The sequence below is a fragment of the Arachis hypogaea genome, chromosome 15 (assembly GCF_003086295.3).
Source record: "Arachis hypogaea cultivar Tifrunner chromosome 15, arahy.Tifrunner.gnm2.J5K5, whole genome shotgun sequence".
Lineage (NCBI taxonomy): Eukaryota > Viridiplantae > Streptophyta > Magnoliopsida > Fabales > Fabaceae > Arachis > Arachis hypogaea.
Window position 1 is genome coordinate 81,975,585 of NC_092050.1, and position 12,683 is coordinate 81,988,267.

Here is a 12,683-nt window from a genome sequence, read left to right on the forward strand (position 1 = left end):
CGTGTCAAGTTGTGCGCTCCAAGCTTCCCTGGCTGTGTCAAGCTTGTGCAAGGAATGAAGAGAGTAGCGCTCTGCTCTCTTTGGAAGCGGAGCATTGGCACTTCCAAGGGAAGGTCCTTGGTTCGATTCTTGCTGGAGGCATGCTGGCTCTTTTTCTTTATGAAGGAAACAAGGGTGGCGCATGCATTGAGTGGGAGTGTCTTGGGTTCAAAACTTGGGGGATGCCTTTGGCCAATTTTTGGCTTATTTCCTTTGTGAGTAGCGCTCCCCCACTCCCCCTTGCTCATGAGTTTGAGCCTTGTAGCCTTCACTAGCAAACTTCTTCCTTGAATTTATTTTTGAGTGAAGCCCGATAATGCTCTTGGCAAGAGCGGAGCATCATTATTCTCCCCTCTCTTTCTTGGTTCAAAATTGTGCTCCGCTCTCAAGGAGAGTGTAGCATCCAAGCTTGCATCCTTGGTTCTTTGTTGTGCTCCCAGTAGAGTGTTGTGGCTTGCCTCCTTCATTGTTCCACGCCTCTTTGTTTCTTTTGCCACATTCTTCTCTTCCTTGGGCCACGCTTCTTAGGCCATGCTTTCTTATTTTCTTCTTTTCTTCACCTACAAGTAATCAAAACAACCAATCAAAGTATCACCAAATTCACAAGGTTTATAAATCATTTAAATATCAATTAAATTTAGCTTAAACCTCATGATTTAATATCAATTAAATGGTGGTTGATTGATTCAAAGAAACCATGCAATTCCATTCCAAATTACTTACTTACAATGCAAGAAAGTGCATAAAACCTAATAAAAATAAAGAAAAAGACTAGTAAAACAAGGCTAACATGACTTGTTGATGAGCAGATTATTTATACGCTTTTTGGCATTGTTTTTACATAGTTTTCAGTATAATTTAGTTAGTTTTTAGTATATTTTTATTATTTTTTAATTAAAATTCACATTTCTGGACTTTACTATGAGCTTGTGTGTTTTTCTGTGATTTCAGGTAATTTCTGGCTGAAATTGAGGGACCTGAGCAAAATCAGATTCAGAGGTTGAAGAAGGACTGCAGATGCTGTTGGATTCTGACCTCCCTGCACTCAAAGTGAATTTTCTGGAGCTACAGAACTTCAAATGGCTTGCTCTCAATTGCGTTGGAAAGTAGACATCCAGGGCTTTCCAGAAATATATAATAGTCCGTACTTTGATTAAGGATAGACGACGTAAACTAGCGTTGAACGCCAGTTCCATGCTGCATTCTAGAGTCAAACGCCAAAAAAAGGTTGCAAAGTAGAGTTAAACGCCAGAAACAGGTTACAAACTGGCGTTCAACTCCAAGAAAGACCTCTACACATGTATAGCTCAATGCTCAGCCCAAACACACACCAAGTGGGCCCCAGAAGTGGATTTCTACATTATTTACTCATTTCTGTAAACCCTAGTAACTACTTTAGTATAAATAGGACTTTTTACTATCTTTGTAGGGATCTTTGATCAGTTTTATGCTATCTTAGACTTTCATGGGGGCTGGCCTTTCGGCCATGGCTGGACCATTATCACTTATGTATTTTCAAACGGTAGAGTTTCTACACACCATAGATTAAGGTGTGGAGCTCTGTTGTTCCTCATGAATTAATACAAAGTACTACTATTTTTCTATTCAATTCAAGCTTATTCCTATTCTAAGATATCCATTCGCACCCAAGAACATGATGAATGTGATGATTATGTGACGCTCATCATCATTCTCACTTATGAACGCGTGCCTGACAAACACTTCCGTTCTACATGTAAACAAGCTAGAATGAATATCTCTTGGATATCTAATACAGAGGACCGAGTCCGAGATATTAGAATCTTCGTGGTATAAGTTAGAACCCATGGATGGCCATGCTTGAGATCCGGAAAGTCTAAACCTTGTCTGTGGTATTCCGAGTAGGATCTGGGAATGGATGGCTGTGACGAGCTTCAAACTCGCGAGTGCTGGGCGTAGTGACAGACGCAAAAGGATAGTAAATCTTATTCTAGTATGATCGAGAACCGACAAATGATTAGCCATGCAGTGATAGCGCATTGGACCATTTTCACAGAGAGGATGGGATGTAGCCATTGACAACGGTGATGCCCTACATAAAGCTTGCCATGGAAAGGAGTAGGAATGGTTGGATGAAGACAGCAGGAAAGCAGAGGTTCAGAGGAACGAAAGCATCTCTATACGCTTATCTGAAACTCTCACCAATGAATTACATAAGTATCTCTATCATATTTTAATTATCTTTTAGTACACTATAATCTCTTAATACATTTGAATCCGCCTGACTGAGATTTACAAGGTGACCATAGCTTGCTTCAAGCCAACAATCTCCGTGGGATCGACCCTTACTCATGTAAGGTTTATTACTTGGACGACCCAGTGCACTTGCTGGTCAGCTGTGCGAAGTTGTGACAAAGATTTAAGATCATGAACATGCATATAAAGTTTTCAGCGCCATTACCAAGGAATGGAACCGTCACGATTTCTGCGCACCAAGTTTTTGGCGCCGTTGCCGGAGATTGTTCGACTTTGGATAACTGACGGTTCATCTTGTTGCTCAGATTAGGTAACTTTATTTTAATTTTAACCTTTTTGTTTTTTTTATTCTTATTTTCGTAAAATCAAAAAAAATTTATAAAATCATAAAATCAAAAATATTTTTGTGTTTCTTGTTTGAGTCTAGAGTCAAGTTTTAAGTTTGGTGTCAATTTCATCTTTTTAATTTTCTAAAAATTATTTTTGAAAATTTCATGCATTGCATTCTTCATGATCTTCAAGTTGTTCTTGGCCAGTCTTCTTGTTTGATCTTCATATTTTCTTGTTTTGTGTCTTTTCTTGTTTTTCATATGCATTTTCAATTTGTTAATGACTAAAGAATAAAAATTTTTAAGTTTGGTGTCTTGCATGTTTTCTTTTCTTGAAAATTTTTTAAAAATAAGTTCTTGTTGTTCATCTTGACATTCATAGTGTTCTTGGATGTATCACATGTTTTGATCCAAAATTTTCATGCATTGAGTCTTTGGGTTGTTTTTCTCTTTCTTCATTGAAAATTCAAAAATAAAAAAAATCAAAAAAATATCTTCGTCTTATTTCACTCATAATTTTCGAAAATTTGATTTGATTTAGTCAAAAAATTTTTAAATTTAGTTATTTCTTATGAGTCAAATCAAATTTTCAATTTAAAAATTTTATCTTTTTCAAATCTTTTTCAAAAATCAAATCTTTTTCAATTTTCTTTCATAATTTTCGAAAATTCCAAATGATTTTCAAAAATCTTTTCCTTATTTTGTTTCATAATTTCAAATCTTTACTAACAATTAATGTGATTGATTCAAAAAAATATTAAGTTTGTTACTTGCCTAGTAAGAAAGGCTCAATCTTTAAACTCTAGAATCATATCTTTATAGTTTCTTGTTAGTCAAGTAATCAACTTTGATTTCAAAAATCAAATCTTTTCAAAATTCTTTTTCAAATCTTTTTCAAATTAAGTTTCAATCATATCTTTTTCAAAATCAATTTCAAAATCTTTTCTAACTTATTATCTTTTCAAAATTTGATTTTCAAATCTTTTTCAATTAACTACTTGCCTTTTTGTTTGATTTTAAAAGTTTACTATTTCAATCATATCTTTTTCAAAACTACCTAACTAATTCTCTCTCTATTTTTCGAAAATCACCTTCCTCTTTTTCAAAATTCGTTTAATTAACTAATTGTTTTAAATTTTAATATTATTTTTCTTTTTAATTTTTGAATTTCATTTTAATTTTAAATTAAAAACAAAAATTATTTTCATTTTATTTTATTTAATTTTCGAAAATTCCTCTCTCTCACCTCCTTTTAATTATTTATTTATTTATTAACACTCCACTTCACCCAAAATTCGAACACCATCTTCCTCTCTTTGTTCGAGTTTTTTCTCTTCTTCTTCTTACATTATTCTCTTCTTATACTCACATAAAGGAATCTCTATACTGTGACATAGAGGATTCCATATTTTCTTTTGTGTTCTCTTTTTTTTCATATGAGCAGGAACAAGGATAAGAACATTCTTGTTGAAGCTGATCCTGAACCTGAAAGGACTCTGAAGAGGAAGCTAAGGGAAGCTAAAGCCCAACTCTCTGGAGAAAATCTGACAAAAATTTTTGAAAAAGAAGACAACATGGCCGAAAATAATAACAATGCAAGGAAGATGCTTGGTGACTTTACCACACCAAATTCCAATTTACATTGAAGAAGCATCTCAATTCCTGCCATTGGAGCAAACAACTTTGAGCTTAAACCTCAATTAGTTTCTCTGATGCAACAGAACTGCAAGTTTCATGGATTTCCATCTGAAGATCCTTTTCAGTTCTTAACTGAGTTCTTGCAGATCTGTGGTACTGATAAGACCAATGGGATTGATCCTGAGGTCTACAGGCTTATGCTTTTCCCATTTGCTGTAAGAGATAGAGCTAGAATATGGTTAGACTGTCAACCTAAGGATAGCCTGAACTCTTGGGATAAACTGGTCACGACTTTCTTAGCCAAGTTCTTTCCTCCTCAAAAGCTTAGTAAGCTTAGAGTGGATGTTCAAACCTTTAGACAAAAGGAAGGTGAATCCCTTTATGAAGCTTGGGAGAGATACAAGGAACTGACCAAAAGGTGTCTTTCTGACATGCTTTCAGAATGGACCATCCTGGATATATTCTATGATGGTCTACCTGAGTTATCAAAGATGTCACTGGACCATTCTGCAGGTAGATCTATTCACCTAAAGAAAACGCCTGCAGAAGCTCAAGAACTCATTGACATGGTTGCAAATAACCAGTTCATGTACACTTCTGAAAGGAATCTTGTGAATAATGGGATGCCCATGAGGAAGGGAGTTCTTGAAATTGATACTCTGAATGCCATATGGGCTCAGAATAAAATATTAACTCAGCAAGTCAATATGATCTCTCAGAGTCTGAATGGATTGAAGGAATCATCCAACAGTACTAAAGAGGCATCTTCTGAAGAAAAAGCTTATGATCTTGAGAACCCTGCAATAGCAGAGGTGAATTACATGGGTGAACCCTATGGAAACACCTATAATCCCTCATGGAGAAATCATCTAAATTTCTCATGGAAGGATCAACAAAAGCATCAACAAGGCTTTAACAATGGTGGAAGAAACAGGTTTAGCAATAGCAAGCCTTTTCCATCATCCACTTAGCAAAAGACAGAGAGCTCTGAGCAGGATCCATCTAGCTTAGCAAACATAGTCTCTGATCTATCTAAGGCCACTCTAAGTTTCATGAATGAAATGAGGTCCTCCATTAGAAATTTGGAGGCACAAGTGGGCCAGCTGAGTAAAAGGGTCACTGAAACCCCTCCCAGTACTCTCCCAAGCAATAAAGAAGATAATCCAAAAAGAGAGTGCAAGGCCATTGATTTAACCATCATGGCCGAACCTACAAGGGAGGGAGAGGACACGAATCCCAGTGAGGAAGACATCTTGGGACATCTAGTGATCAACAAGGAGTTTCCCTCTGAGGAACCAAAGGAATCTAAGGCTCATCTAGAGACCATATAGATTCCATTGAACCTCCATATGCCATTCATGAGCTCTGATGAGTATTCTTCTTCTGAAGAGAATGAAGATGTCACTGAAGAGCAAGTTGCCAAGTACCTTGGTGCAATCATGAAGTTGAATGCCAAATTATATGGTAATGAGACTTGGGAAGATGAACCTCCCTTGCTCATCAATAAACTAAGTGATCTGGATCAACTGAGATTGCCTAAGAAGAAACAGGATCCTGGAAAGTTCTTAATACCTTGTACCATAGGCACCATGACCTTTGAGAAGGCTCTATGTGACCTTGGATCAGGGATAAACCTCATGCCACTCTCTGTAATGGAGAAACTGGGAATCTTTGAGGTGCAAGCTACAAGAATCTCATTAGAGATGGCAGACAACTCCAGAAAATAGGCTTATAGACAAGTATAGGACATGCTAGTAAAGGTTAAAGGCCTTTAAATCCCTGCTGATTTCATAATCCTAGACACTGGGAAGGATGAGGATGAATCCATTATCCTTGGAAGACCCTTCCTAGCCACAGCAAGAGCTGTGATTGATGTGGACAGAGGAGAATTGATCCTTCAACTGAATGAGGACAACCTTGTGTTTAAAACTCAAGGATCTCCTTCTGTAACCACAGAGAGGAAGCATTAAAAGCTTCTCTCACTTCAGAGTCAACCAAAGCCCCCAAAGTCAAACTCTAAGTTTGGTGTTGGGAGGCTACAACCAAACTCTAAGTTTAGTGTTGAACCCCCACATTCAAACTCTAAGTTTAGTGTTGGGAGGTTCCAACCTTGCTCTGAACATATGTGAGGCTCCATGAGAGGTCACTGTCAAGCTATTGACATTAAAGAAGCGCTTGTTGGGAGGCAACCCAATGTTATCTAATTATATTTATTTATTTTCCATTGTTACTTTATGTTTTCTTTTGGTTGATGATCATGTGAAGTCACAAAAACTACTGAAAAATCAAAAACAGAGTGAAAAATGGAATGAAAAATAGCACACCCTGGAGGAGAACAGTCTGGCATTTAAACGCTAGAAACACTCATCTATCTGGCGTTTAACGCCAGAAACAAGCACCAAGCTGGCATTTAACGCCAAGAACAAGCATCTACCTGGCGTTAAATGCCAGAACAGAGCATGGAAGTGGCGTTTAATGCCAGAAATGGGCAGCAGTCTGCCGTTAAACGCCAGGATTGCATGTATAGGGTGTTTTACACGTCTAAAGGGTACAGGGATCAAAAATCCTTGACACCTCAGGATCTGTGGACCCCACAGGATCCCCACCTAACCCTATTCTCTTCTCTTCACACTTTTTCATAACTCTCTTCCCCAAATGCCCTTCACCAATCACTTCAATCACTCTTTCCCATCACCCCCTTACTACTCACATCCATCTTCTCTTCCCCATAAACCCCACCTACCTTCAAATTCAAAATATTTTCCCTTCCAAACCCAACCCTAAATGGCCGAACCTTAAACCCCTCCCCACTTCTATATAAACCCCTCATTCCTTCTTCTATTTCACACAACACAACCCTCCCTCCTTCCACTTGGCTGAAACCTACTCTCTCTCCCTCTCCCCCATTTCTCTTCTTCTTCTACTTCCTTCTTTCTTCTTTTGCTCGAGGACGAGCAAACATTTTAAGTTTGGTGTGGTAAAAGCATAGCTTTTTGTTTTTCCATAACCATTTATGGCACCTAAGGCCAGAGAAACCTCTAGAAAGGGGAAAGGGAAGGCAATTGCTTCCACCTCTGAGTCATGGGAGATGGAGAGATTCATCTCAAAGGTCCATCAAGACTACTTCTATGAAGTTGTAGCCAAGAAGAAAGTGATCCCTGAGGTTCCTTTCAAGCTCAAGAAGAATAAGTATCCGGAGATCTGACTTGAAATCCAAAGAAGAGGTTGGGAAGTTCTCACCAACCCCATTCAACAAGTCAGAATCCTAATGGTTCAAGAGTTCTATGCAAACACATGGATCACAAGGAACCATGATCAAAGTGTGAACCCAATTCCAAAGCATTGGCTTACTATGGTTCGGGGAAAATACTTAGATTTCAGTCTGGAAAATGTAAGGCTGGCATTCAACTTGCCAATGATGGAAGAGAACGCACGCCCCTACACAAGAAGGGTCAACTTTGATCAAAGGTTGGACCAAGTCCTCATAGACATATGTGAGGAAGGAGCTCAATGAAAAATTGACTCAAGAGGCAAGCAGGTTCAACTAAGAAGGCATGACCTCAAACCAGTGGCTAGGGGATGGCTAGAGTTCATTCAACGCTCAATCATTCCTACTAGTAACCGGTCTGAAGTTACTATAGACCGGGCCATCATGATCCATAGTATCATGATTGGAGAGGAGGTGGAAGTTCATGAGATTATACCTCAAGAACTTCACAAGGTGGCTGACAAGTCCTCCACTTGGGCAAGGTTAGCCTTTCCTCACCTCATATGCCACCTCTTCAATTCAGCTGGAATTGGCGTAGACGGAGATATCCTCATTGAAGAGGATAAGCCCATCACTAAGAAAAGGATGGAGCAAATAAGAGATCGTGGACCTCAACATGAGCATGAGGAGATTCCTCACCATGAAATCCCTGAGATGCCTCAGGGGATGCACTTTCCTCCACAGAATTATTGGGAACAAATCAACACTTTCCTAGGAGAATTAAGTTCCAACATAGGACAACTAAGGGTAGAGCATCAAGAGCACTCCATCATCCTCCATGAAATTAGAGAATATCAAAGAGCTATGAGGGAGGAGCAAGAAAGACAAGGAAGAGACATAGAGGAGCTCAAGAGCACCATTGGTTCTTCAAGGAGAGGAAGACGCCACCCTCACTAAGGTGGACTCATTCCTTAATCTCCTTGTCTATTTATTTCCTGTTTTTCGATTTCTGAGCTTTATGTTTATTTATATTTGTGTCTTATTACATGATCATTAGTGTCTAAGTGTCCATGCCTTAAAGTTATGAATATGAATCCAGCACCTCTCTTGAATGAAAACTGTTCTAAAAACAAAAGAACAAGAAGTACATGGTTTTGAATTCATCCTTGAAACTAGTTTAATTATTTTGATGTGGTGGCAATACTTTTTGTTTTCTGAATGTATGCTTGAACAGTGCATATGTCTTTTGAAGTTGTTGTTTATGAATGTTAAATATGTTGGCTCTTGAAAGAATGATGACAAGGAGAATTGTTATTTGAAAATCTGAAAAATCATAAAAATGATTCTTGAAGCAAGAAAAAGCAGTGAATACAAAAGCTTGCAGAAAAAAAAATAGGAAAAAAAATTAGAAAAAGAAAAAGCAAGCAGAAAAAGCCAAAAGCTCTTTAAACCAAAAGGCAAGAGCAAAAAGCCAATAGCCATTAAAACCAAAAGGCAAGGGTAAATAAAAAGGATCCAAGGCTTTGAGCATCAGTGGATAGGAGGGCCTAAAGGAATAAAATCCTGGCCTAAGCGGCTAAACCAAGCTATCCCTAACCATGTGCTTGTGGCGTGAAGGTGTCAAGTGAAAACTTGAGACTGAGCGGTTAAAGTCAAGGTCCAAATCAAAAAAAGATTGTGCTTAAGAACCCTGGACACCTCTGATTTGGGACTATAGCAAAGCTGAGTCACAATATGAGAAGTTTCACCCAATTATGTGTCTGTGGCATTTATGTATCCGGTGGTAATACTGGAAAACAAAGTGCTTAGGGCCACGGCCAAGACTCATAAAGTAGCTGTGTTCAAGAATCAACATACTGAACTAGGAGAATCAATAACACTATCTGAACTCTGAGTTCCTATAGATGCCAATCATTCTGAACCTCAATGGATAAAGTGAGATGCCAAAACTATTCAAGAGGCAAAAAGCTAAAAGTCCCGCTCATCTGATTAGAGCTAAGTTTCATTGATATTTTGGAATTTATAGTATATTCTCTTCTTTTCATCCTATTTGATTTTCAGTTTCTTGGGGACAAGCAACAATTTAATTTTGGTGTTGTGATGAGCGGATAATTTATACGCTTTTTGGCATTGTTTTTACATAGTTTTAAGTATAATTTAGTTAGTTTTTAGTATATTTTTATTAGTTTTTAATTAAAATTCACATTTCTGGACTTTACTATGAGTTTCTGTGTTTTTCTGTGATTTCAAGTAATTTCTGGCTGAAATTGAGGGACTTGAGCAAAAATCAGATTCAGAGGTTGAAGAAGGACTGCAGATGCTGTTGGATTCTAACCTCCCTGCACTCAAAGTGGATTTTCTGGGGCTACAGAACTCCAAATGGCGCGATCTCAATTGCGTTGGAAAGTAGACATCTAGGGATTTCCAGAAATATATAATAGTCCATACTTTGATTAAGGATAGATGACGTAAATTGGCATTGAACGCCAGTTCCATGCTGCATTCTGGAGTCAAACGCCAGAAACAGGTTGCAAAGTGGAGTTAAACGCCAGAAACAGGTTACAAACTGGCGTTCAACTCCAAGAAAGATCTCTACACGTGTAAAGCTCAATGCTCAGCCCAAGCACACACCAAGTGGGCTCCGGAAGTAGATTTCTGCATTATTTACTCATTTCTGTAAACCCTAGTATCTAGTTTAGTATAAATAGAACTTTCTACTATCTTTGTAGGGATCTTTGATCATTTTTATGCTATCTTAGACTTTCATGGGGGCTGGCCATTCGGCCATGCCTGGACCATTATCACTTATGTATTTTCAAACGGTAGAGTTTCTACACACCATAGATTAAGGTGTGGAGCTCTGCTTTTCCACATGAATTAATACAAAGTACTACTGTTTTTCTATTCAATTCAAGCTTATTCCTATTCTAAGAAATCCATTCGCACCCAAGAACATGATGAATGTGATGATTATGTGACGCTCATCATCATTCTCACTTATGAACGCGTGCCTGACAAACACTTCCGTTCTACATGTAAACAAGCTAGAATGAATATATCTTGGATATCTAATACAGAGGACCGAGTCCGAGATATTAGAATCTTCGTGGTATAAGTTAGAACCCATGGATGGCCATTCTTGAGATTCGAAAAGTCTAAACCTTGTCTGTGGTATTCTGAGTAGGATCTGGGAAGGGATGGTTGTGACGAGCTTCAAACTCGCGAGTGCTGGGCATAGTGACAGACGCAAAAGGATAGTAAATCCTATTCCAGTATGATCGAGAACCGACAGATGATTAGCCATGCAGTGACAGCGCATTGGACCATTTTCACAGAGAGGATGGGATGTAGCCATTGACAACGGTGATGCCCTACATAAAGCTTGCCATGGAAAGGAGTAGGAATTGTTGGATGAAGATAGCAGGAAAGCAGAGGTTCAGAGGAACGAAAGCATCTCTATATGCTTATCTGAAACTCTCACCAATTAATTACATAAGTATCTCTATCCTATTTTAATTATCTTTTAGTACACTATAATCTCTTAATACATTTGAATCCGCCTGACTTAGATTTACAAGGTGACCATAGCTTGCATCAAGCCGACAATCTCCGTGGCATCGACCCTTACTCACGTAAGGTTTATTACTTGGACGACCCAGTGCACTTGCTGGTCAGCTATGCGAAGTTGTGACAAAGAATTAAGATTATGAACGTGCATATAAAGTTTCAGCGCCATTACCAAGGAATGGAACCGTCACGATTTCTGCGCACCACTTGTCATCACAACACCAAACTTAAAACTTGCTTGTCCCCAAGCAAGCATTAAACTTAAGAGAAGATAAAATGAAATAGAGAAGTATACATGTCCTTATTAAGCAGATAGTTGAACTTGGTTCATGGGGTTTCATGCAGATCAATAGTAGCTCATTTATTACTTGCTGTTAACAAACAATGTTTCCTCAAGTGTTCACTAAGGTTGCTGCTACAATGCCTTACTTTTTGCTTATTTACCTTGTTAAATTTTTCCTTCTTTCTTTTGCTTAGAGAGCTTATTACTTATTGAAGGCTTGGTGGCAGATGTTGCAGTAGCCTTTGGCTTAATTATACTCAACATTCCTTCACCACAGACACATGGCTCACCTTTTTCTTCCTAGGATCATTGATGCCCAGCATCTCTTTGGATAACTAAGTGTTTTGTAGCTAGGTTGCTCTTTATTGAGGACTTTCAGTTGGCAATCCAAATCAGTTGATCTAAGTGGCCAAGTTTTGAAATACTCCTTAGAACTTACTTGTCCAATCATATCCTAGTACACAAACACCACAGGCATATGTCCTAGGGTCCAAGCTATTGGTGTCTAGCCTTATTGTTTGTTTCTTTGCCACTTTTTGGCTTTTCTATTTCTTTTTCTTTCTGTTTTGATTTATTTTCAAGGGATTTTTATTAGTTGAAGGATCATAGCAGCAAACTAGCTTAAGCTTCAAGTAACATGTCATTATGCAGCAATTATTTTGTGAGCTAACAATTGAATCAAACACATACCACCACTAACTTTCATCTTCACTTTTGCAACATTGAACAATTACTTTTCTAAATTAAACATCTCTCCTTTATTCAAACAGCAAGGGAAACAAAGCAAAATACTCAAGCTAATGAAGGATGACAATTATTATGCAGATGACTTTTTCTAGCAAAAATTATGCAGATAGCTTTCTTTAGCATGTACTTCCACTTGCAACTAAATGAACATTCTAGCCAGACATAAAGAAATCCCTTAATTAAAACATTTCATAACAACAAGGATCAAGTGTAAATACAACCTGTTGGGTTGCAGCTTTTCATTCTTCCTTCTATTATGCCACTCTTGAGTCATAATGCAAATGTTCTTTAATTGATTGGCTGTTTTCCTGCATACTCCTCAAATGTTGCTTGCTTTTCAAGCCCTTTAGATATCCGGTTAATATGCAAAGTTTATTTGTGGGCTTTTGAACTTATTTTGGTGCGTGAACACCAAACTTAGTTCCTCACCAATGTTTCTTATGCAACAAATCTACCATATGTGAAATCCTTTTTCCTTGCTACAAGTAATAAAACTAAAACTATGAAACAGCAAATTCGTTAACTAGTGTATCTGATTGCTTGAGGCTGTCATTATGCAGAAGGTGAGAATGTGTTTTATGATGAAGTTTTTGGTGGAACACCAAACTTAAAATCCTTCATTCTCCCTTAGATTGTT

The 12,683-nt window shown here is 37.9% G+C and overlaps 1 non-coding gene across 1 annotated transcript; it reads right to left on the bottom strand.

Moving 5' to 3' along the window:
- Window positions 1-4,570: 4,570 nt before the first annotated feature.
- LOC112752565 (small nucleolar RNA R71) lies at window positions 4,571-4,678 on the bottom strand. The gene has a single exon (XR_003176996.1). It is a non-coding gene; the product is annotated as a small nucleolar RNA R71 (small nucleolar RNA).
- Between the last annotated feature and the right edge of the window lie 8,005 nt (window positions 4,679-12,683).